Source organism: Bufo bufo, chromosome 2 (genome assembly GCF_905171765.1).
Source record: "Bufo bufo chromosome 2, aBufBuf1.1, whole genome shotgun sequence".
In the NCBI taxonomy this organism is placed as follows: domain Eukaryota; kingdom Metazoa; phylum Chordata; class Amphibia; order Anura; family Bufonidae; genus Bufo; species Bufo bufo.
Window position 1 is genome coordinate 747,844,873 of NC_053390.1, and position 26,854 is coordinate 747,871,726.

The 26,854-nt window shown below is 39.2% G+C and overlaps 1 protein-coding gene across 1 annotated transcript in view; it reads right to left on the minus strand.

The window, feature by feature from the left end:
* Nucleotides 1–26,854, minus strand: part of PCDH7 (protocadherin 7) — a 961,953-nt gene that overhangs the window by 118,550 nt on the left and 816,549 nt on the right. The gene's annotated exons all lie outside the window — the stretch shown is intronic.

The window sequence follows — 26,854 nt, forward strand, 5'->3', positions numbered from 1 at the left end:
GCAAAAATTAGGCCAAATATGAATGTTTGGCCTCACTTGCACCAAAATGTGTCATTTGCATTGCAGAACTGACTTCAGATGTTAATTAGTTCCACTGCAGACTATTTCAAAAAGTTGTAAAAAATGTTGCAAACTCAGTCCAGTAGAGACTGACTTCAAATTTTACCCTCATGATAAATTCTCACCAGGAGGTTTTTGGATATTGAGAAAAAAACTAGCAAAGAAAGTCAATGAAACACTGTGAGAACATAAAAGCTTGACACTATGTGCTGTTCATATTAATAAAATAAATCATATGAGCAGTAATGTAGCTGTAGGAATGGCAGAGGTAACACTCTTCACCTTGACCCAATACCTTGAGAGTCCACAGTTTCCTCACATAGAAGGCCATGCAGTGGTGTTGTGAATTGTTCTAAATAAAAGATCCCCAATGTTTTGTAGCTTGTGAGTCCTTCCTATCTATGACATATGGACTGACCTGTATATGGAGATTCAAAAGGAAAAAAAGTGGCAAAAACTTTGGACAAGGCTGGCAGAAGTTATTTCAAGACGATCCAGAAGGTATTGAGGAAGTCATGTCTTTATTGGCTATGCATTTTGGCACTGAACCAGTGCCTTCATCAGGCCAGTATGGCTTTGTCATTAGCTATGTTGGACTCAGCACTGAGATGGTGGGTTGCAGTACCTTCCACCATCAGTGTCCAACATTTTTGCCTGTTTTTTTTTTATTTTGAACTTGTTTGCTTCAAATTTGGAGAGTGCTCAGTTCCCTGTGCATACTGTATCTTGATCTGGGTTGGTAAGCTACCACAAGGACCCTGAATACATCTTGCCATGACTTGTCCTCCACTTAGACATGCAAAGAACCAAGTATAGGCAAGCCTTTTCATAAAAACAATGTCATATGTCATATGACCATGATCAAGACCCCTTCCGCTCCCTGGCCAATTATCACTGAATATTAATTTACAACCTATAATATAATACAACAAAACGACAAGTAGTCAACACATGATCCCCAAGAACATATCCACACATCACTTTGTATATCTATTTGTCTTTATTTTTTACAATATACAGTAATTTTTTGGTGTATATATATATATATATATATATATATATATTTTTTTTTTTTTTTTTTTCTAAGCCTTCAGATAGTGATGATGAAAAATCCCGGCGTGCTATCCATGTCACAGATCTTAACTCTCAGATGAGCCGAGAGTAATGTTTACTGTTACAGTCAATGAGTCTTTGTGGAGTGACAGACGTCATTATGGGGTCCACTGGTAGTAATTTATTTCATGTTGGTTAATACTAACCCGCTCAGTGAAGCTCATTGTATAAGCCATGTAATAAGAACTTGTGCAGCAACTTCTGCTAATTGTGAGATTAAAAACATTAAGGGAGACAAATAAGTATACTGGGAATAATCTGTTCACATCAAAGTATATTTCATATTAATGCGTATATTTTCACACAGAAAATGGCTAATTTCCTAGAAAGTCTTTATAAGCACATGATACACACAGTAAGCTTTTATATCTATATACTACAAAAAGCATGAAGGGAGTCACAGCGGCATGCCTATATTTCCTTAGGAAAACCACCATCATGAAATGGATATCATTAAAGGGGTTGGTCAGTATACAGTATATTAATGGCTGCACATGGGCTGGTAACAGCTAGTAATAAGCACTATTAAACCATCGGCACTGATGTCTGATAGTTTAATATGTATAATTCATGTGTACATGCAGGTCTGCTCATTCAAGTGAATGGGGCTGAGCTGCAATACAAAGCACAGCCACTATACAATGTACGGCTCTGTGCTTGGTGAGCTGCGAGAAGGCCGCAGAGCTCCCATGAACCGGGTGTCGGACCCCTACCTATCAAGAGGATAGAACATCACTTAAAAAGAGTTGGAAAACTCCTTTATAGTACCTGGTGTCCTCCTTTTTGTTCATTCTTCCACAAATAGGGTAATTCCAGGTCCCCTCTACATTCATTTAAAATGGGCTTCAGCTTCTCATAAAGTCCTATGTAGTGAGCTTTAGTAGTGTTAAACACTCCCGCTGCTGAAGGATGGACCAGCGATGATCATAGGGGGCTGGGGAATGTCTCCGAGTTCTGAAACACAGTGCACATAGGGCAGTCTGAGACTCTCCCAACCCTCATCACAGATTTTGTCAAAAATAGTAGAGTGAAAAGTCCTGGATGCGGACTTTTCACTCAGCAAAAAAAAGAAAAAGTTCTCCTAAATGGAAACCTAACGGATTGATAATAGCCAATGGGATGTATTTAGCTCCATTGTCAGTTATGTGCTGAATCGGGCCCTTATATTAGTTCCATTGTTCTGCTCCGATAACAGAGCAGAACGACAGAAATAACTAGTGCTGATGTGAACATGATCTAAACAATAATAATGGTGATAGATAGATAATAGATAGATAGATAATAGATAGATGGATAGATAGATAGATAGATAGATAGATAGATAGATAGATAGTAATAGATAGATAGATAGATAGATAGATAGATAGATAGATAGATAATAGATAGATAGATAATAGATAGATAATAGATAGATAGATAATAGATAGATAGATAGATAGATAGATAATAGATAGATAGATAATAGATAGATAGATAGATAATAGATAGATAGATAGATAGATAATAGATAGATGGATAGATAGATAGATAGATAGATAGATAGATAGTAATAGATAGATAGATAGATAGATAGAGAGATATGAGATAGATAGATAGATAGATAATAGATAGATAGATAGATAGATAGATAGATAGATAGATAGTAATAGATAGATAGATAGATAGATATTAGATAGATAGATAGATAGATAGATAGATAGATAGATAGATAATAAATAGATAGATAGATGATGGATAGATAGTTTGATTAGATAGATAGATAGATAGATAGATATGAGATGAGATGATAGATAGATAGATAGATAGATAGATAGATATGAGATAGATAGATAGATAATAGATAGATAGATAGATAGATAGATAATAGATAGATATGAGATAGATAGATAGATAGATAGATAATAAATGGATAGATAGATAGAGCGATAGATAGATAATAGATAGATAGATAATAGATAGATAATAGATAGATAGATAGATGGATAGATAGATAGATAATAGATAGATAATAGATAGATAGATAGATAGATAGATAGATAGATGGATAGATAGATAGATAGATAGATAATAGATAGATAGATAGATAATAGATAGATAGATAATAGATAGAGAGATAGATAGATAGATAGATAGATGATAATGATAGATAGATAGATAATAGATAGATAATAGATAGATAGATAATAGATAGATAGATATGAGATAGATAGATAATAGATAGATAATAGATAGATAGATAGATAGATAGATAGATAATAGATAGATAATAGATAGATAGATAGATAGATAGATAGATAGATGGATAGATAGATAGATAATAGATAGATAATAGATAGATAGATAGATAGAGCGATAGATAGATAATAGATAGATAGATAGATAATAGATAGATAGATAATAGATAGAGAGATAGATAGATAGATGATAATGATAGATAGATAGATAATAGATAGATAATAGATAGATAGATAATAGATAGATAGATAGATATGAGATAGATAGATAATAGATAGATAATAGATAGATAGAAGATAGATAGATAGATAGATAGATAGATAGATAGATAGATAATAGATAGATAATACTTTGTAGATAGATAGATAGAAGATAGACAGAGGGATAACCTTAAAATAACCATGTGGATAGTAATGGCACAATAGTCGTTTTATTTTTATGTAAATGATATAATTCAAGGTGAAACTATAATCATCGGTTGATATCAAGTGAAAGAAAATGTTTCCAATATATTAAACTTCCAAACAAAATTTTCCCTCTCAGCAGAAGACTAATTTATCTCAAAGAGTCCTGTTATGAGGGCTGGCTGCTCTCATTAACGCAGGCACAACTTGAATTGTGCAGTTAGTATTTTAGGACACAGTGGGATATAGAGATATTATAATCACGCATATACTGTATGTATTCAAAATATGTCAAAACAGTTTTGCAAGCGGCATGCTTTCAGCAATCACCACTGAGACAGTGACAAAGCTTCTGAGGCTTCTGGCTTTAAAGCCTATCCTACCTGCATTATTGTCTAAAGGGATTGGACACATTTTAAATATGCAGCATCCTATGGTTTTTCCACAGCTATTATTTTAGTAACCACTGATCCATTCAAATGTTTTGTTTCCTTATTAAAACTTGACCGTTACATCTGCTGTGTCTGTGTATCAGTGACTGGGGAGCTGAGAGTGTGAAACATTTGTACACAACTAAATAGAGCTTAAAGGGGTCTCCGGGAAGTATTTAAAATGGATGCCAGCAAGCTGTCCTAGAATGCGATCAAGACTGGTTGCCACAAGTTGTAGAGCTGCCTACCGGGGTGAAGGGAGATGACCTCACTACACACTACACTCCCCAACAATACATGGTAATGATGTGATCCTGGATAGGATAGGCCATCATGGCTGAGCATTACAAGTAGGTTACACAAAACATAGGCATAAACGGTAATTAGATGTACTATGTTAAATAGACCCGGAAAGAGTAAGTAAAAACCCACTCAGTGTACATAGATACACCAAACAACGAGAATAAACTGAGATTAAACGGGTATATCATCAAAAATAAATCCTTTATTGAATAAATAACATATATAGACGAGAGCGTGAGACAACAGATAAAAAAATGGAGTAATGGAGTACAAGAACGGAGGCAGAGAAAGAGAGTACAATGCCTCACTGGATTCCGCATGTACTTCTGTAACCACAATTACTTAGTATATGGAGGCAAAAATAAAAAAATACTAAGGTGCAAGTGCAAATGATAAAACACCACATCAATAAATGGTTACAGACTACACCGCAACATATGGATGTGTAATAGTTCCAATAGATGTATGGGAACATACAGCAGCCAAGAAGAAATTAAAGTGCATAGAGTGCATAGAGAGTCACCACATCAATGGTCCAATATCACAATAGAAACTGTGGTGACAACTTAGAGCTCCATATACATAAAGATATGGCTCAGGTGCAACATCCACCTATGGATAACCCAAGTGGGTATAGCTAAGCACCAGAGCCAGTAAACACATCCCCAAAGATCCACAAGAGCATTACATATCTACATACCCATAGTATGGGGATGTACACCTCAGGAGAGCCACGTAACCCCGACGCGCGTTTCGGCGGATGCCTTCCTCTGATCGTCAGTAAGATCAAATTGGTTATTAGAAATAAGAAATAAACTAGTGATGAGTGAATTATCATCAATAAGGGATTGCCCCTCTACAGACAAATCCCCACTGTGCCCACAGATTAACATGACTGCACATCTTGCACAGCCATGATGATCTTGTGAGGTTACCGCGAGTATTAGTGTTTGCGTAAATTATATGCCTACAAAAATAAATTGTGATGCGCATGTGCCGCTCAAATTAATTTAGCAGTACATGCAAATTCATTGCTGCGGATTCGTAGGCCTATCACCCGCACACGCACTGATACTCGCAGTAATGGCACATGCACAAGATTATCAAGGTCGCGGAAGATGTGCAGCCATGTTAATTTGCCAGCAGAATGATCATATAATGCTGTGGGGATGCTCCCTCACAAAAGTAAATTCATTCAGATTAACAAATCAACTCATACAAATCAATATGCTCATCACTAAATAGACCCTAGTGTTACGTGATTGACTCCAGAATCTTCTACGCTCCACTCTAGTGGATCCAACCCATGTATTATTTCTACCATAGTACCTACTATTATTAAATCTTACATCTTGCTACAATTTACAAATGAATTGATCCAAGCAATGTGATCTTTAGATGGTTTGGGTCCACTAGTTTGAATATTGACCAATATGTAACAACCCAGCACTAGTACGTGAGCTATATGGTCAAGATCTTGTGTGTAGCTCTAATAATTTGAAACCAAAAAATTGTCACTGAATTATATGAAACCCTATTGAATGAGCTAACCTAAGCTACTGATTTACTTGTCATTTGGATTGATAGGCAAGTAATGTATATATATATATTACATTTCGCACCAGTTGTTGCTATTGACTGAAATATTTTCATATCTGCAACTCAGAACGTTTTTGAGATTCCTCCAGGGTCTTGTACATCATGGAACAGTGATCTGATGCCAAGCCGCGTCTCAAAGAAAAAATCTGATGCAACAAATGAAATACATTTATCATTTATTTACTCATTCCATGCAACTCGTACATTTCTAGTAAATTATCCTGCCTCACCACCTCCACTGAGATGTAACAGGGAAGTTCAGAGGTCCTGCTACCTATAGCCGCTAAAGAGCTGAGAGATGAGCCTCCGGTGTTCAATTGCTCCTTTGCCTGCTGCTCTAAATAGACAGAGCAATTATTTCATGATTTAAAAGTATAGGAGTCCTGGGGGGAAATCCTATAAGTACAATACACTCTAATGTCAGCTTCCCTGAAGTGATAACCACAAATAATTCCCGAAGAAAAAACAGTATCCATTTACATGAATTCAATTGAGAATTCAATAGTTCTTATAAGAAAAAATAGAAGTGTATTTAGAGCATAAAGCCTATAATATGGGAGATTGATCAGTATAACAGTGTATAACAATCAACATATATGTATGCAAATAGCTATATTTGAATGGAATTGTAGGTCAAAATGACTCTAGATATAAGCTGTAGACATATTTTATTAATTTTCAAAATGCAAAATCATCTCAGAAGATGGATGTCAGGGCAGTGTTGGCCTGGATATTTGTAGGCCAACCAGAGAAAATTATTCTTAGGGGCTAACATCATCTCATTGTAATGTTTTCTGCTATCATTGCACAGACAGGACATGCCATCAACATGATCTAATAGCAACTAATCGACTCCAAAGTCAGTTTCAGATAGAAGTGTCTTCCTCTAGACCTTTGAGGACCATTAGTATGACAGAGCCTTGGCCCTCTTGGTATTCTGTTGGTCCTGTTTGACCCTATTCAATGACCACCCATGCCTTCTTTATATCATGTATGGGCTCCATGTTATTAACCTTGTTCAATTCCAGTGGGACATTCATGCTAGTGGCTACAGCTCCATCCTACAGCCTCCAGCAGTGTCAGATTGCCACAGCAACCAATGATCTCAGAAAACATTAGTCCAGATGTTTTATTGAAAGGGGTCTCCAACCTTTACTCTTCACATGAAGATTGAGTTACTTCCTTGCCTAGCTATTATGTTTGCTTATTGTATTGACTTTGTTCTTGATTTATTTGAATTTCTTATTAGGGTTTACAGATCCAGCAGTCCTGGCTGGGAAGAGCCTGCTGGAGCTATCACTGCCGGATGCTGTGTGAGATAGGGAAACAGCTCTCCTTGTTTGAGCACTGTTTGTGTGATTAAATTAAATGTTCTGGACTGACATTCTGCTATTTGGCAACAAAATGCCACTGTTTCCTAACACACCTACAAACTGCACATACAGTACAGACCAAAAGTTTGGACACACCTTCTCATTCAAAGAGTTTTCTTTATTTTCATGACTATGAAGGCATCAAAACCATGAATTAACACATGTGGAATTATATACATAACAAACAAGTGTAACAGAAAAAAATGCGTAGTAGGACAGCACCACTTACTTGTTATAAGCTCAAAAATACTTAGCGGCGGTGCTCGTGGCGTCAGGTCTCGGCCTCAGAGACCCCCAGAGTTTACCAGTAAAAATGAAGATAGTCACGGCACTCCAAAAGCTTCCTTAGTCAGTGTTCTTTATTCCACCAAAAGTACAGCAGCAACGTTTCGACAATAGTCTTTATCAAGCTACATGTAGCTTGATAAAGACTATTGTCGAAACGTTGCTGCTGTACTTCATTTTTAATTTAATCACAGAAACAGTGCTCAAACAAGGAGAGCTGTTTCCCTATCTCACACAGCATCCGGCAGTGATAGCTCCAGCAGGCTCTTCCCAGCCAGGACTGCTGGATCTGTAAACCCTAATAAGAAATTCAAATAAATCAAGAACAAAGTCAATACAATAAGCAAACATAATAGCTAGGCAAGGAAGTAACTCAATCTTCATGTGAAGAGTAAAGGTTGGAGACCCCTTTCAATAAAACATCTGGACTAATGTTTTCTGAGATCATTGGTTGCTGTGACTATTGTCGAAACGTTGCTGCTGTACTTCATTTTTACTGGTAACAAACAAGTGTGAAACAACTGAAAATATGTCATATTCTAGGTTCTTCAAAGTAGCCACCTTTTGCTTTAATTACTGCTTTGCACACTCTTGGCTTCCTTTGGTGAGCTTCAAGAGGTAGTCCCCTGAAATGGTCTTCCAACAGTCTTGAAGGAGTTCCCAGAGATGCTTAGCACTTGTTGGCCCTTTTGACTTCACTCTGCGGTCCAGCTCACAGAACATTTAATTTAATCACACAAACAGTGCTCAAACAAGGAGAGCTGTTTCCCTATCTCACACAGCATCCGGCAGTGATAGCTCCAGCAGGCTCTTCCCAGCCAGGACTGCTGGATCTGTAAACCCTAATAAGAAATTCAAATAAATCAAGAACAAAGTCAATACAATAAGCAAACATAATAGCTAGGCAAGGAAGTAACTCAATCTTCATGTGAAGAGTAAAGGTTGGAGACCCCTTTCAATAAAACATCTGGACTAATGTTTTCTGAGATCATTGGTTGCTGTGACTATTGTCGAAACGTTGCTGCTGTACTTCATTTTTACTGGTAACAAACAAGTGTGAAACAACTGAAAATATGTCATATTCTAGGTTCTTCAAAGTAGCCACCTTTTGCTTTAATTACTGCTTTGCACACTCTTGGCTTCCTTTGGTGAGCTTCAAGAGGTAGTCCCCTGAAATGGTCTTCCAACAGTCTTGAAGGAGTTCCCAGAGATGCTTAGCACTTGTTGGCCCTTTTGACTTCACTCTGCGGTCCAGCTCACCCCAAACAATCTCGATTGGGTTCAGGACCGGTGACTGTGGAGGCCAGGTCATCTGGCGCAGCACCCCATCACTCTTCTCCACGGTCAAATAGCCCTTACTTTCAAAGTTTTCCCAATTTTTCAGCTGACTGACTGACCTTCATTTCTTAAAGTAATGATGGCCACTCGTTTTTCTTTACTTAGCTGCTTTTTTCTTGCCATAATACAAATTCTAACAGTCTATTCAGTAGGACTATCAGCTGTGTATCCACCTGACTTCTCCTCAACGCAACTGATGGTCCCAACCCCATTTATAAGGCAAGAAATCCCACTTATTAAACCTGACAGGGCACACCTGTGAAGTGAAAACCATTTCAGGGGACTACCTCTTGAAGCTCATCAAGAGAATGCCAAGAGTGTGCAAAGCAGTAATCAAAGCAAAAGGTGGCTACTTTGAAGAACCTAGAATATGACATATTTTCAGTTGTTTCACACTTGTTTGTTATGTATATAATTCCACATGTGTTAATTCATAGTTTTGATGCCTTCAGTGTGAATCTACAATTTTCATAGTCATGAAAATAAAGAAAACTCTTTGAATGAGAAGGTGTGTCCAAACTTTTGGTCTGTACTGTGTATCTCCATATTCATGAGAGAGGTGGTTTTTTTTACAAGGTCTGGAGAGGAAGAGAAAGACAGAGGAGCCATCTTAGAGGGAGGTGAAGCAAAAGAGCTGTGTGAGCAGAGAGTCTGATGGCATCCAGGTGTGAGAGCAATCCTCAGATACCAGACCTGCAGCTGAGTGAAGCTGATCGTGTCCAAGACCCTGATCCTGTCCAGAGGAAGGAAGATTGCGGCCAGGAATGCTGATGAAAGCAGAGGAACAAAGCAACATACACAGAGGTACCACATGCTTGTTGGAGAGACATTTGTTGTGTTCGGAGTCACCAGTGGGTCCAAAGCAGACCCGGGTCGGTAATATCGTGCACACACCTCATCACAGTGTTGGCGCCTAGAGACTGAGACCAGGCCTATAGTTAGTTAGTTAGGGTTTCTGTTTGTGTCATGCCACAAGTGTTAATACTGTTCATTGCAAGGACTCCATAACTTAAAGGGACATTTCACATTGGAGAGCTGATAAATCCCCACAAACTCAAGCAAGGCTGGCATTTTTCTCAGAAGGAATATTCAGGCAAGTGCTACAGGACCAGTTATGGGAGGAGGAACACTTTAGATCTGTGTAAGATTGTAAACTGTTGTGCTGCAATGCGGGCTAGCCCATACCACACACCCATACAGTGATTCTTGTTCTTTTAGGGTAATACCAGGTAAAGTGTGGCAGTTTAGTTGTCCCCGCCAGTAGGTAAATTACTGCCCTTTCCTCCTGTATCCAGCAGCACAAGGGTTTTAGCCTTCGGGCTGGGTGTATGTAAATTGATTGTATCTTCTGAGCATTTGTGGTTGTGTTTGTTGCCACATTTAAGTAAAATTCAGTTTTGGCAAAAGTTGGTGTAGGGGTTGCTTTCCTCATTCGTGACCTTACTGTATCCTGGGAAGCCCACCCCGGTACATGGCCTACAGCTGCCAGAATGCCATCTTGCCCTATTAACTATAAGGGGGTCCAGTGGAGATCCGGCCACAACCTAGCAAATATGCAGAGAATCAGACGGACAAATACCTATGTGCACAGCATTTTTTGTCTGGGCAATTCCAGGCATTCTATGCCAGAACAGCCTGACGGAAGGCTGCTAGTGTGAAACTATCTTAATACTGTAACCAGCAACATTTTCAGCTAACATGCAAATCTCAAGGCAAGGTTTTAATAGAAATACAAATATTTCACAATTAGGTGAACTTTGGTTGCACATATAGGTTTCCCATGGTTAGGATTTTTAAGAACAAAGGACAGCAATCCATAAATTCCTAGTATCAATCAATCAATCAATCAATCCTAGAACGACTCTTAACGTCTCAGCATGAGACTGTGGATTTAGGGATCTTTCATGCACAGTAATTGTATATGACCATGCTATATGACCACAGTACTTAAAATCAGTATGGAGGAAATGCCATTGCTAGCTTGCTATAATATAGGCATGGCAACTTTAATACAGATAACAGAGAATCAAGAAAGTGACCGAGTATAGATGAGCGAATAGTTTCATTAGTAATTCACCTAATTCATCATGAAGGCTTAGTGTTCTTCTCTTCTTGGAAAGAAAGCTAATTCCAATTTCTTTCCCAAAATGAACAGTATGTAAATTAAACTTCCTTCCAAGATGAAAAGAGCTTGACGCCAACAGATACAAGATTTGCTAATTTGCACATATGTTTCCCATAAATACAGAGAAGTGTTGGCTGGACTACAATACTCCACATGCATACTAGGTGGTCTCCCTAATGAGAAAGACCCCCCTCCGCCATAGAGTATCTCCAAGGCCACTCAGCTAACCAGGGTAATTTACACTCTGTACTTTTGTCCTTTTGGAAGGAGGACTGGCTTGCATATCTCAGAGAAACATAATACTATGACATTCAGTGCTACTTGATTCACCCAAAACAAATCACAAGAAATTTAAGGTGAATTCTAAATCAGTGGAATTGATTCACTCATCTCTAGTACCAAGCAGTTAATTTAAACTTTCATTTTCCAGATAGCAAGAATTGGAATTCTATGCATAAAGCCCTTATTATATTACCTATACTATACTACATTTCATTTTGCTTTTTTCATAAGCCAGTTTTTCAGTGTTTCTGATCTCATTTTCCAGAAACAGCATGGTTTGCAGTGATATAATTTTAAAAATAACTGTTACATTGTTCTGACATACAAATACAGAACGTCAGCATCTCAGTTACCTTATTATTTGGCTATGATGGTAAATGCATACTAAATATAGTTTATGCGAGGTCTGATCAAGCTTGCTAATATGTATTCAGCATAGCAATTAGCACTTGCATCTCAGAGTTTAGTTGTGAAAATTATTTACTTGCCTGACTGTTCATCAAGCCAATTAAGACAACAGAGACACACGTCACTATCATTCTGACAGCAAATACAGCTTCTTGGGCACAGGATGGAGGCAATCATTTCAATGGTGGCTGAAAAGCTATTTACTTGTGTGTTAATTGTACTGCAGGATTTCTCATGTCTTTTTAGAAAACAAGAAATGCCTTTATAAGGCGTTAAGGTGTTGGGAGCTTTTCAGTGGATCCCAATAGTTGTCATAGTAAATAATAAAATAATATATTATTTTAATCTTTTCAATGATGTCATCTCCTGTGCATCTGCTTGTTTCTGGTATTGGGTGAGTGTAGACAGTGCATGATCTTTAAGATCTTTACATGATCACAGCAGGATAGTCTATTTCAGGAGACAGCTGTGCTGATCTAGCTGGGCAGTGACCTGAACATTTTGTGATTGTGTAAATGAAGTGAAGCCTGTGTCGATGTAATGGTAAAGAGAGAGTGAGACAGAAAGAAGCCAAAGATACCAAGAGAAATGGTTAGGGAAGGATGTAAATCAACTGTACAAATGTAATTATATACTGTACGAAAAATATTGAGGCCAAAATGTCTTGCCATGCAAAACCTTGTTCTTAATACTGACTACTTGGCCACTGACTCAAGTACTATCATTTCTTTCTCATACAGTGGCCCAAATTTACTAAAGTGTCTACAAAAAAGATTTCTAAAAAAGTAATGTAAATTGGCGTATCTAGGGTTTTTCTACACTTTTTGCTAACATACATAACAAGGGGCAGGGCCAAAGATGCCCTATTTTGCTAATAAATTAAGCCATAATTCTGTCGTAAAAATTTGTATCAAAGTAGCCCAGCCAATAGTTGGTATAGAGTCAGAGAAAAGTGACATCCACATTTATCATCCAGGTTGAGACTATGGGTTAAATCTGGCACAGGTCTTAACAGTCTGTCTAAGCTTAGACCATTTTAAGGAGAAGAAAATGACTTTGCACCTCAGTTCTGGAGCATACGTGGGCCCAAAAGTTCCCTCTGACCCTTATGGTGGGAAAAGTTCTATAAATGAACCATCATAGTTGGGGGCCCAGTTGCATTTTTTTCATCAGTGTTATAAGATCCCATTGACTATATTACAAAAAAGAGTCAATACTTAACCTGAAACAAATCCTGTCCTAAGTAATATGTATAATGCATTAGTAGCCTGAATAAATACATATATATATATATATATATATATATATATAAAAAAGGGGAAAAGGGCAGCACTCCACTGGATTAAAATAGAATAAACTTTATTTACCCAAAGGCTGTAGCGACGTTTCGGCTCTTACACAGTGCTGCCCTTTTTCCCTTTTTTATATTTGTTGGATTGGCTTATATCCACATTTGGGCCTGTGCACCCTTCTCTTCCAAGTTCCATTGTGACGGTGCTGCCATCCCCTTTTTTTTCTTTTTATATATATATATATATATATATATATATATATACCTACATACATATGTGTTGTTTACATCACTACTGGTATTGAGCGAATTGAAGCATCTGAAGTGGACTTCGATCTGAATTTCAGGGAAAATTTGATTAACCGTGAAGCCAACTTTCCTTGTGCTTCGTTGTAATGAATCAATTTTGCCTGAAATAGCAGTAAAAAAATTTTTTTTAATCATACTTACCTCACCCATTTGAATGCAAACAGGCCGCCGCGGCCATCTTGATTGAAGATCCCGCACGAAATCTCTTTTGCGGTGATGTATGTCACCATGTGGCCAGCGTGATCATCACGTACTATGTGAGATTTTGTGTGGGATCTTCAATCATTGAGCGACTCTTTGCACTAAAATGGATATGGTGAGTATTTTTTTTTTTTAACGATTAACCTTAAATCCCTATTGTTTTATCTCAGATGCCACGATCAGAGATAAATGCAGCATCTAAGGGGTTCAATGATGGGGAAGGGGGAAGGGGGAAGGGGGGCGGTGCCATGGCTGTTTCCGACATTGCGCCTGCTACTTACAAAGAAATGTGCTCTGTGACAAAGTAATTTGCCACAAAGTTTTGTAAACTTTGCTAATCTCTAATCACTACGCACAGACATATGACTATATATTGTGATCACTCATATAGAGGTACAGTATATATATATATATATATATATATACACACACTTTCCTAGTGTGTTGCCATTCCTTCCATGTAACTGTCAGCTACTGGATGCACAGTATTGTTCTACCAGTGGGCCATAACCTGGAAGCCAGCAAAGCAAAAATGCCTTCAGGCCTGAATGACATGATGTAATGAGGGCATGTCAAGCTTCATTCTCAGCAGGAAGTCAACCTGGAATACAATATCAGCTTAGATATGAATTAAGGAAGGTTTGTGAGCTCTATTGGGGACAGCGAGCAATGATAATGTCTGTAAAAGGCTGCGGAATATGTCAATTATATCTATATAAGTGAGTAAAAAAAAAAAAAGGTTATAGAGAAAACAGATAAAAGTCTAACATTCATGACATTTAGAAATCACAATGTAGGATGTTTTCCTAATGACAGATTATAATTTTTGACATAAAATACAATGTTGTCACCCATTATCTTCGTCATAATATAATGCTGAATGATATGTCTTTGGTATCTGAATTCTACTGGACAACTAATTTTCCTATGACAGTTAGCATGCCTTTAGATACTTTATGTTTTATACTACATTTTATATGTGGCTTTGGGGGAAAGTAAAACCCCATATAAAATGCAGTAGCATCTATCATTGCATATCAATGCAAGACTAACCAGTAAATATTGAAGTAGAATTATTTTTAAACAGAGATTTTTAAGGGGTTTTCCAATTGCATAATAAATCCCTATCAGCCTAGAATACCGCAAACACTGCATATTTTTCCCCAAATATGTGTTTTTCATGTCAGCAGTAGTGATAAGCGGCAGGGGCTATATTCAAATTTCACGAATATTTGGGCGAATATTCGTCATATATTTGCGAATTCAAGATTATTTTCTTGATTGCGAAAAATCGGCAATGTAATATTCGCGTAATGCCACGTGAAATACAGGTGTGGGTCACTTTTGCTACATTTTCCAAGCTGCTAGAAGTTTCCTGAGACTGGAGAAAATGGTTGGCATGGCAGAACATTAAAAATGGCTTTATATGCAGTTAGAGTGCTCCAATATATTCGCGATTGCGCTAATCGGCACTAATGATGCGAATATTTTGGCGTAATACGTGAAACTTCACATTTTAGCAGGTCTGCATGTATGTATGGACAGCAGAACCCGTCACACTACCTAACACCCTGCACTGCAACAGCTACACTATATCAGGATATAACCTACACTGACTATCTCCCACTAACTATCTGTATTATATACAGGTGAAACTCGAAAAATTTGAATATTGTGCAAAAGTCCATGTATTTCAGTAATGCAAATTAAAAGGAATTGCATTAATGCAGCTTAAAATTAGAATTTTGTGAAAAGGTTCAATACTCTAAGCTAAAAGTGTCACACTCTAGTCAGCTAATTAATCCATATCCCCTGAGCAAAGGGTACCTCAAAATTGTGACTTTGGGGTTTCATAAGCTGTAAGCCATAATCATCCAAATTATAACAAATAAAGACTTGAAATATCTCGCTTTGCATGTAATGAGTCTATCTCATATGTTAGTTTCACTTTTAAGTTGCATTTCTGAAATAAATTAACTTTGCACGATATTAAAATTTTTCGAGTTTCACCTGTATATAAGCTATCTAGCTAATGTAGTGTGGAAAGCACAGAGCACAGCAATGACACTGCTGTCTCTCTCAGAACTTTAAAAAAACTGTAGAAAATGGCTGCTAGGGAGGTTATTATATAGTAAGGGGTAGGCAATTTTCCTATTGGTTGCTAGGGATGTTGCTAAGCTCAAAAGACAAAGACATTGCAGCCTTCTCATTGGCCCACAAGCAAGAATGGAGGTTACTGATAAAAAAAAAAAAAATCTAGAATATTCGAAATTGCGAATATATATCACTATATTCTAAATATTTGCGAATTCTCGAAGTGCCGATATTCACGATTAATATTCGAATATTCTCGCCCAACACTAGTCAGCACTTTCCTTCCCCTGTTATCAGCATCACTGAATCCTGGCAGGATGTTTACATGTGGAACTTCCTGTTTTCATCAGCTTCCTAATGATTTTTCTAACCAAACCCAACATGCTTTGGACTTAATCCACCTGTCTCAAAGTTCTCTGTACAGTATCCATGTTCCTTACACATACCCTCTTCATATAAGTTATGCAGAGGATGTTCTGAGTAACATTACAGAGCAAAGAATGTTGGTTGGGGTTGGTTAGAAATCCTAGCAGGAAGCTGAAGAAATCAGGAAGTTCTGCATGTAAACATCCTGCCAGGATGCAGTGATGCTGAAAACAGGGGAAGGAAAGTGCTGGCATGAAAAACATGCACATGGGACATAAATATGCAGTGAATGGGTTAGTGTGGACAGATAAATAAACTGTCTTTATGAAACTGGAGAACTCCTTTAAAGTGTTCTTTCTCTTAAGAAAAATAAAATGCTCTGCATGTTCAGACTATGAATTATGTAATAAATTACTATAATTAAATATATTCCTTGAATGAAGAAAAGATCTATAATTTTCAAATATACTTCCTATATCAACTTTTTTTTGTTTTTAAGATCTCTATATGCTGTCATTAAATAGGAACTTGTACTGTTACTGCCGTGGTTGAAAACCTGGCCTGGTCATGTGATGGAACCACTGGTGTATGGATCCTTACAGTTCCAGTACAATTATCATTTGTCTTGTAATGAGTCACAAACTTTATGATCATCACATGACCAGGACAGAGTTTTATCCCCTGGCAGCAACAATGAAAGTTCCTATTGAATGACTAGAAGCAGAGATTTTTATAAACTGAGAGGAATTGATAGAATAGGTACTTTTTCATCAAAAATAAATAAATAATTAAATAAATAAATATATACTTTTATCTACTGAAGTTAGAATACCCCTAAAGTATCCCAACAAGTCAGATTTGATGATATCTCATATAGAGAACACCTGATCCTTAAAGGGCTTCTGTCACCCCACTAAACATTTTTTTTTTTTGTTACTTATAATCCCTATACTGCGATGTATGCATACATACTGTAATTAATCATTTTGGTTCAGCAGATTATGTTAAAAACATACTTTTAAAATATGCAAATTACCTTGCTACCAGCAAGTAGGGCGGCTACTTGCTGGTAGCAGCCGCATCCTCCTATCCTAAAGACGCCCCCTCTGCATGTTGATTGACAGGGCCAGCGAACAGGATCTTTCTCTGCTGGCCCTGTTTGTATTCAAAATCTGGCTCCTGCGCCGTACCTGTCTTCAGTCAGCGCAGGCGCACTGAGAGGCGGCTGCTCGCTCGGCCGCTCCATCCTTAATGCGCCTGCGCCAATGACGTCACATCTACACCTGGCGCAGGCGCATTGAGGAAGGAGCGGCCGAGCAAGCGTCCTCCTCTCAGTGCGCCTACGCCGACTGAAGACAGGTACGGCGCAGGCGCCAGATTTTGAATGCAAACAGGGCCAGCAGAGAAAGATCCCGTTCGCTGGCCCTGTCAATCAGCATGCGGAGGGGGCGTCTTTAGGATAGGAGGATGCGGCTGCTACCAGCAAGTAGCCGCCCTACTTGCTGCTAGCAAGGTAATTTGCATATTTTAAAAGTGCGTTTTTAACAGAATCTGCTGAACCGAAATGATTAATTACAGTATGTATGCATAAATCGCAGTATAGGGATTATAAGTAACCAAAAAAAAAAAGAAACTGTTTAGTGGGGTGACAGAAGCCCTTTAATGTACCCACAATATCTGGTCTCTTGGGGGAACTTGACGACTGAAGTTGAGAAACACTGCCTTACATAATGACCAGCAGGCCAAGCACAATCAGAAAGACGTGCCAAATTCTCTCAGCATGAAATAGACAGAGGACCCTTGTCATTTTTTCCTTGCATGGTAATGAGAGAAAATAAACTTTCTTTTTTAGCCTTGGCAGAAATCTCACGCATGTTTGAGAAGCTTGAATTTGGCATCTTGCCTCAAAGAAACATGGTCTTGAATTTCAGGGTCAAGAAAAAACTATTGGTACCTTTTCTAGCATGAATTTTTGCATACAATATGACATGGTTATCACAATATTTGCACTTTGAACCACAAAATGTATGTGCAAAACTGAATTCTGTGAAAAAAAATTGAATGTGGTAGAAAATGACTAAAATCTACAGAGATATATTGAATAAATAGAGTGCAGCATTTCAATAAAAATATAGAACATTTAATAAAAGAGTAATTATCATACCCCGATCGCTGAAACAAGTGGGCAGAAGCGATCAGCTGAGCACTGTGCCACACAGCTGTGATTGACTTGGCAACTACCAGCTCATATTAAGGGGAGGTTCATATAGAGGATGTTGTCAGCATCAAATGTGGACCCGTTCTAGATTTAGCTCAATTGAATGAAGCTAAACTACGAGCAGGCATCTTGAGGCTTTGTGAGGGATCCACGCGGTAACCAAACCAGGAATGGACCTGTGCATTCTTGGTACAGTGTTGGAAAACAGGCAACAAAAACCATTGGCCACATGAATCGCAGTGTGGCCTCCCATTGAAAGCAATGGGAGATGGTCCTGCGCTGAAACTTAAAATCCTACTTCTGAACATACCTTAGTCAGTCCATATACTGCTAACACTGCTGCTCTAAGTGCTTCTGCCAATTCCCCTTTGTTTCAGTGCTTGGTGAGGGCCTGCATGCAAAGCAATTCTTGAACTAACGGTTATTCTCCAACACAAAAAAGATAAATAAAATAGAGAGAAATTGGAAAATGGGAATTCTAGAGTTGTAACTTTCCATTGCCTATCAAGTAGCAATGAGAAATAAATTGAGGATTCCTGCTGTTCAGTCCAATAAAACATTCACTAGGTAAGGACATTCGCTTTATTCACTAGGCTGAAAATCACCTACTTTATCCCCAATCTCTTATAATACAGTGGACAGGTGCACATCTATTTTGAATGATCCTGGCCAGAACATGATCTCTAAATGTTCTATTTCTATAGCATATTTTATAATCTGGAGAACTGTATGGCCACTGTTTTAAGACCCTTATCTATTTTTCCAAAGTGGGGAACTGCTCTGATGATCTTGTCTTTATCTGGAGGAGCCCAGGATGTCTGTGTATTTCATTGGTTTCAGTGGAAACTGTGTAATAATTTATTTCTCCTGTGGAGGTGCTACAGGGAAAAAAAATGCTGGTGGATTCTTCCACAGTTAATGATTGGACACTTTTCTAGTAAAATAGGACTGACTAAATTGGGCAACCACTTCAAGGAATAATACGTTTGATTAAAGAAGGACTCCAGTTTTTGTTATTATTATAAATTTTACATATATTGCTAATTCAGCACCAGTATTCTATCAGTCTTAGTTGTTATAACCTAACTCCATTGCATCCATACGCTTTGAACCTTTCGTTACGGGAACGTGGTCATGTGACCTGAAATCTGACCAGAATCTCAGAGCTTGCTCTAATGCAGGGGTGGGCAATTATTTTTTCGATGGGGCCACATGAGAAACTGAAAATATTTTGGAGGGCCGGGCCAAAAGGCTAAACTCAATACTGCATAAAATCAATTGTATTTCTTTATAAAAAGCAGTAAATATCATTGTTGGACAACTGGTACGAGTACTTGTTATAGTTAAACAATGAAAAAGTGAGGTTGCCTTACAAGAAAAAAATTTAAATTTATTAAACAAAATTTCCCAAAACAATGAACATTTTTCACTATTTGTGACTCATATTAGTGAAAGCCATTGTCCCCCTGTGAATCCAGCCATTGTCCCCTGTGAATCCAGCCATTGTCCCCTGTGAATCCAGCCATTGTCCCCTGTGAATCCAGCCATTGTCCCCATGTGAATCCAGCCATTGTCCCCTGTGAATCCAGCCATTGTCCCCTGTGAATCCAGCCATTGTCCCCCTGTGAATCCAGCCATTGTCCAATGTGAATCCAGCCATTGTCCCCTGTGAATCCAGCCATTGTCCCCTGTGAATCCAGCCATTGTCCCCTGTGAATCCAGCCATTGTCCCCATGTGAATCCAGCCATTGTCCCCTGTGAATCCAGCCATTGTCCCCTGTGAATCCAGCCATTGTCCCCTGTGAATCCAGCCATTGTCCCCTGTGAATCCAGCCATTGTCCCCCTGTGAATCCAGCCATTGTCCCCCTGTGAATCCAGCCATTGTCCCCCTGTGAATCCAGCCATTGTCCCCCTGTGAATCCAGCCATTGTCCCCCTGTGAATCCAGCCATTGTCCCCCTGTGAATCCAGCCATTGTCCCCCTGTGAATCCAGCCATTGTCCCACTGTGAATCCAGCCATTGTCCCCATGTGAATCCAGCCATTGTCCCCTGTGAATCCAGCCATTGTCCCCCTGTGAATCCAGCCATTGTCCAATGTGAATCCAGCCATTGTCCCCTGTGAATCTAGCCATTGTCCCCTGTGAATCCAGCCATTGTCCCCTTGTGTACAGAACACCCCCCCGGCCCCCCCATCATATACAGAACACCCCCCCCCCCCTTACAATTGTACACACCCCTCCCCCCCCCTTGCCTTTAGAAACGTAATGCTCAGAGATGATCAGCCATGTGTTAGTCACACTGACTACACACAGCACAGGGGGAGGCGGCCGCAGCTTCATGCTTGTCGGCTCTGTGACTGTCAGTGTCAGACAGTCACAGCCGATACTATGAGAGCCGCGGGCGCTGCGCTGTTACAGAGAAGGGAATAATTGCGGCCGGCCGGGTCCCGGGTACGGCTCGCACGAGGCACCCCCCCCCCTGCTGTGTCTTACCTAGACAGTACTGCCGCTGACGCTGCCTCCCTGCCACCGCGCCATGCCACACGCAGCACGCCGAGTCGGAAGTCCTCTTCATTCGCAGAGGAGGGGTATCGTTGCTTGGCACGCCTCTGGCTCCGCCCGGGGGCCGGATTAAAAGGTCCGCCGGGCCGTATACGGCCCGCGGGCCGTAGTTTGCCCAGGTCTGCTCTAATGTGTAAATAGGAACTTTGAGGCACATTTATTAAGACCAGCGTTTTAGATGCCGGTCTTAATAAACCCTATACCTGGCGGTGGATACGCTGGAGTAATGAAGAGGCTACATAACTTTGGCGGATCCACTGCCGATTCTAAATGTAAGAAAGCTTCCTTGCTGTTGTACATTTAGACCATTTTCGATGCCTAAAGAATGGTAAATGTGACGGGCTTGCCGGCCCATCCCCTTTCCTACACAGACCTGGCGTGAGCGTGGAGAAGTCACAGATTGCAACACAAAGGACCTGTGCGCCGCAATCTGGGCCAGAAATATGCCTAATTTAAATGTATTTCTGTTTCATAAATGACCCCCTTTGTTTCTACTTGAGTCTGACCTATAGGATGATATTATCACCAATCAAACCCCTCCTGGCAGCTCTCAGGCCCCTTCCCTCTGGACACTCCTCTGTATATGTCTGCATTATGTTGGTTATATGATGTCTTCCCTATCTAAAGGACCAGGGGTACAGATATATAGTAGGTGAGTGTATGCAGTGTATACAGCTGCAGTTATATAATCCTTCTGACTCCCAACGCCTGTCTATGTTATCTGTGTGTGCTGGCTCTTCATACTGGTCTCTCTGCCTCTTGCATTGAAAAGCTAAGGCCTCTTTCACACTGGCGTTGCGGGAAAATGTGCGGGTGCGTTGCGGGAACACCCGCGATTTTTCCGCGCGAGTGCAAAACATTTAATGCGTTTTGCACTCACGTGAGAAAAATCACGCATGTTTGGTACCCAAACCCGAACTTCTTCACAGAAGTTCAGGTTTGGGTTAGGTGTTCTGTAGATTGTATTATTTTCCCTTATAACATAGTTATAAGGGAAAATAATAGCATTCTGAATACAGAATGCTTAGTAGGTGATCAATTGAGGGTTAAAAAAAAAATAAAAAAATTAACTCACCTTCTCCTCTTGTTCGCGTAGCTCCCGGTCTCTTCTTTACTTCTTTAATGACCTATGGGCTAAAGGACCTTTGGTGACATCAGATCACATGCTCCAATCACATGGTACATCACCGTGGTGATGGACCATGTGATTGGAGCATGTGATCTGACGTCACCACAGGTCCTAGCCGATAGTTCATCTTTTGAGAAGTAAAGAATAGACCGGGAGCTACGCGAACAAGAGGAGAAGGTGAGTTAATTTTTTTATTTTTTTTAACCCTCAATTGATCACCTACTAAGCATTCTGTATTCAGAATGCTATTATTTTCCCTTATAACCATGTTATAAGGGAAAATAATACAGTGTATAGACTGTCACCTAGCAACCATGCGTGAAAATCGCACCGCATCCGCACTTGCTTGCGAATGCTTGCGATTTTCACGCAACCCCATTCACTTCTATGGGGCCTGCGTTGCGTGAAAAACGCAGAATATAGAGCATGCTGCGATTTTCACGCAACGCATAAGTGATGCGTGAAAATCACCGCTCATGTGAACAGCCCCATAGAAATGAATGGGTCGGTATTCAGTGCGGGTGCAATGCGTTCACCTCCCGCATCGCATCCGCGCGGAATACTCGCCCGTGTGAAAGGGGCCTAACAGGGGAGAGAGAGATGACAAAGCAGACAGACTGCAGCTGTATCACATTGGAGGACATGGAGACCCTGCAGTATGAGGGGATTGCAGCTGTGTCACTAATCTGTCATGACCAGAATTTTTCTTTTTCTCTGGACAACTTATGCCAAATTCTTGGACAGCCAACATTTTTCACGGACAAATTGGAAAACCATAACTAATCATAATGATTCTAAGTAATACAAGTCTATAGCTCAATATACTGATAAGAACTCATTGCAAACATTTACTGTGAGCTGCAAAATGTTAAGAATTACCACCAAAATTATCTAATCAAGTACCATCAGCCTCAAAAAAATCACGGACCCATCTATATTTTTTCATGGACGCAGGAAAAAAGTCACCTATTTTTACGGACTGTCCAGAAATTTCTGGACGGTTGGCAACCCTGGTCATGGCTGCCCCTACAAAGAGCAATGCATGAGTGCAGTGTAGTGAAACTTCACCAACTGTGTCTCTGCAAAGCCATGCATGATGGGAAATATAAGATTTGTTAAGAAAACCTTATCGGAGGGGAAGAAGAAATCAGGATGGTAGACAACTCATAAATCGCACATCAAATAAAATACTGTAGACAAGAGCCTCTGTCTTATTATTTAATAATGGCCTATCCTTCACTATACAGGCAAAGAAAAAATATCCTGGAGTGCTTTTTTTTTAATATGGCTCCTAATTGCTGAAAGCTGTTTTGACAATTATAGTTTTTTTTCAAAAACTTACAACCAAGAAAGAACATGTATTCATATTCCCCACTGAACCAACCCGATAATGCCAATTCAGTACTGCAAAATAAGTATAATTATCTACTGCCTGCAAAGTAGATCATTAGCGTACTGCATCAATCAAATCCATTCTTATTAGGCACCACCATTTAAAAGCTGCAGTAAAATAGACTTTAGAAGTGACGTATTCAGAGTTTGTCAATTTTGTATTTATCGAAAAATTTTAAAAAATCCTAAAGTTTTAATGATCACAAATTCACAATGTGTTGTTCTCTCCTCCTAAATTCGCTATCAGTGGCGTACATAGAGAAGTAAGGACCCCATAGCAAGGATCAAATCAGGCCCCCCACACCGGACAGAAGGGTTTCCGCCTAAACCCCTTTCAATGACCCTTGGGCCACTTTCCCACTGCCTCATTTGCGAAAAGTTGTTTCTTTAGAGGGTAGAGTCCTGACCAAGTTTTCACCCCCAGTAGAAGAGGGGATGATCCCAACTGGGCCCCCTCTTGCTCTGGGCCCCATAGCACTCGCATGGTCTTCCGCTATGGTAGTTATGCCCCTGTTCGCTGTTCTTATTCTTTCATCTCATTTTAGGTAGAAGTTAAAAGACATATAATCAGATATTTCATCTTTCTTGAATAATGCACTAAAAGAAATAACAGTTTTATTCACTGGGGTTTAATAAAACTGTCTGAAGTCATCGAGATATTATACGCAGTGATTGTAATTTCACAGGACTACATCGGGAAAGTCACTCTACTAAAAAAGTAATAGAAAGTCGATTGAAAGCAAATACAGATTTAATGCCAAATATACTTCCGACTAAACTAATTTACTTATGTTTGAAAAGTTAAATTGAGTTTGACGAGTTATGCTGGATTTTTAATGACGTTTTAATGAAATTTAATATAGATTAATTATAGTCTATAAGGATGAAAAATACCAACATGAAGTATAATAATGGTATGAAGTTTCTGTGTACATTATTATTGATCTAGGTTTCTACAGGAGTTAAAAGTGCCTAAGGTCTCATTCCCACATCAAAAATATGGTGGAGATTTATCACGTCTGACATTTCCTTCACCAGTCTTGGCATTGTGTGCGCTGGATTGAGATGTGCCTAATTTGTTAGGAAGCACCCGCCTCTTAAAGGGCATCTGTCAGCAGATTTGTACCCATGAAACTGGCTGACAAACATGTGCACTTGGCAGCTGAAGACATCTGTGTTGGTCCCACGTTCATATGTGCCCGCATTGCTGAGAAAAATTACATTTTAATATATGTAAATTAGTCTCTAGGAGCAACGGGGACGTTGCCGTTACACTTAGAGGCTCTGCTCTCTCTGTAACTTCTGTGCCCTCTGCACTTTGATTGGCAGGACCAGACAGGTGTGATCGCGTTTACATTGCCTGACCCTGTCAATCAAAATAGAGAGGTTGTGGCAGTTGCAGAGCCGCTAGGTGTAATGGCAAAGCCACCGTTGCTCCTATAATATTGGGCACTCTATAATAGTGTCTAATATAACACAGGACAATTTTTTCGCTATGTTTTGCATCTGGAGTTTATTTCCTCTGGATTCCTTTTTAGCACAACAGAAGACACACCTCCATATACCTTTGTAAGAAATTGTAAATGGCAGCAGTACAGTATGGCCCCATATATTTCTGTGGTTGCACACGGTCCCAATGCAGTTTGTTCTTTGCGTAAGCTTTCATTCCGATTTCTGAATAAATTGTGCACTGAAAAAATAGCTTTTGATTTGGATGATGTATCAGAGGAGGGATTATCATTCAGTCCCAGCAGAGTGGACAATAGAAGGGCAGAGCATTTGACCAGCAATATATTTTCATTGATTTTCATGCATGTCAGTGTGGGCATATTGTTTAATTACAAGTGCCAAATCCAAGTGATGTATAAGCTGACATAAGCTCTAAGGAACACAACACTGATTGCTTTATCTTTTGCTACTTCCATCTGACACATGTCTCCATATTGCAGGTCTCTCCAGCATCTCCACACAGGTTTCTTTAGAGACTTTCAGCAGCCTAATTGTCTTGAAGTACGCATGTACTTCATGTAAATATTTCCATTGATTGATGTACCCATTGAGTTTATCTCCTTACGTTTACCACCAAATTCCTATGCTAAGTTCATCCACGATACATAAAAATGTTTAGAACATAACATCTGCTTCAGAGGCTCCCTCACAGATTCCATCATACTTGGCAGAAAAAAAAAAAAGTTCAGATTGCAGGTCTATATTTTCAGTAAACCCAACAGCCTATGTTATGTCAGTGGTATCCCTTGACATTAGCATTCATCTTGTACTCTTGTCTATTTCAATTTTCTGGTCTTTTGTTGGAACAGAAAATCAAGGATTGACCATGCACACATGATTCAAGCCTTTCCTTGGTCTTTCAAAGTTAGTCTAGATACTGTGGTCAAATATTTTTATTCAGTAACACAAGTATCTCATATCACAAACACATTCATAAATAATCCACAAAATCCATCATTGAAACGCCTCTTCACATGTCACAGCCTTTCAAACCACAGAAGAACTATCAAAGGAGCTGATGGTCAACTGACAGAAGCCATGTGCAGACAGTGATGTCTTGTGTAAATGTAAATGTAGGTAAAAGCTATACATTGCCGATGACATTAAAGGGTTTTCCAAGACTTTTATACTGATGACCAATCCTGTGGATAGGTAATTAGTATTTGATTGGTGGGGGTCCGACAACCGGGACCCCCATTGATCAGCTGTTTGAGAAGGCTCTATCTCCACACAGGTTTCTTTTAAGACTTTCAGCAGCCTAATTATCTTGAAGTATGCATGTACTTCATGTAAATATACTCATGGATTGATGTACCAATTGAGTTTATCTCCTTACGTTTACCACCAAATTCCTATGCTAAGTTCATCCACGATACATAAAAATGTTTAGAACATAACATCTGCTTCAGAGGCTCCCTCACAGATTCCATTATACTTGCCAAAAAAATAGTTCAGATTGCAAGTTTATATTTTCCGTAAATCCAACGGTCTATGTTATGTCAGTGGTATCCATTGACATTAGCATTCATCTTGTACTCTCGTCTTTTTCAATTTTCTGGTCTTTCGTTGGAACAGAAAATCCAGAATTGACCATGCACACATGATTCAAGCCTTTCCTTGGTCTTTCAAAGGTAGTCTAGATACTGTGGTCAAATATTTTTATTCAGTAACACAAGTATCACGTATCACAAACACATTAATAAATAATCCACAACATCCATCATTGAAACGGCTCTTCACAAGTCACAGAAGAACTATCAAAGGAGCTGATGGTCCACATACAGAAGCCATGTGAAGACAGTGATGTCTTGTGTAAATGTAAATGTA